The sequence below is a fragment of the Saimiri boliviensis genome, chromosome 7 (genome assembly GCF_048565385.1).
Source record: "Saimiri boliviensis isolate mSaiBol1 chromosome 7, mSaiBol1.pri, whole genome shotgun sequence".
NCBI lineage: Eukaryota > Metazoa > Chordata > Mammalia > Primates > Cebidae > Saimiri > Saimiri boliviensis.
The window spans coordinates 95,913,983-95,914,852 of NC_133455.1; the positions used below are offsets into that span (position 1 = coordinate 95,913,983).

At 43.8% G+C, this 870-nt stretch overlaps 1 pseudogene; it reads right to left on the reverse strand.

Moving 5' to 3' along the window:
• Positions 1 to 659, reverse strand: LOC120365024 (small ribosomal subunit protein uS10-like; annotated as a pseudogene).
• Positions 660 to 870: the final 211 nt, after the last annotated feature.

The window sequence follows — 870 nt, forward strand, 5'->3', positions numbered from 1 at the left end:
TTAAGTATCTGCAATGTTGACTTCCATCTCAACTCCGGCTCAATCCTGATGGAAGTAATCTGCTTAACAATCTCAGAAAGACTGTGCAAATCAATGAGTCCCTTGTGGATACTCATTTGGAAATGATTCCATGTCTTAGAACCTTCACCACAAAGAGTTTTTCTTGCAGTGATTCTCAAAGCTTTGGTAGGCATTGCAACTGGTCCTTTAACTTTGAGATTCTTTTCCTTTGCTCCTCTGATCAAGTCAGCACACACCTTCTCTAGGGATTTTACATTGTGGCTCCATAGAATGATTCAAATTCAGTGAATTGCCAGCTTTGGCTCCACGGGTGTTTTTCCAGTATCCTTAAAAGCCATGGCTGAGGTGGCTTCCTGACCGACTTGTTCCTCAGGGACAGCAAACAGCGGTGAGTTAGGAGCAGAAGTATGCGGACTAAGATCCATAACAACTACAACTGGGTCTTCCTCAAAATGCTACTTGGGGTTTTATACATGGGTATCCTTTGGGATCTTCCTTCATCTCTTCTCTCCTGATTCTTCCTTTGGATTCTTCTTTGTCCACATGTGCAGTGAGCTGCCAACATTTGGGATGGGCTGCATGCACAGTGTGCTTACTGATGTTGTGCACATGCTCATGGAGGCATTTTTCTCTTAGCGGTTGAGTGTTCCTATAATGTCATATACCAGTTAAACTCTGCCATTTTGCCTCTTAGTGCACCTACGTGAGCTCACTCACCCAGCTCCTGAGATCTTATCAAAAGCTGTTGATCACCAGTGTCAGTTGTTTCTATTTGTTAAGAGACTGCCTTTCCCTGGTGCTGGCTGCAACCAATTATTATTTCAGAGGCAGTTTAACCATCACCTGACC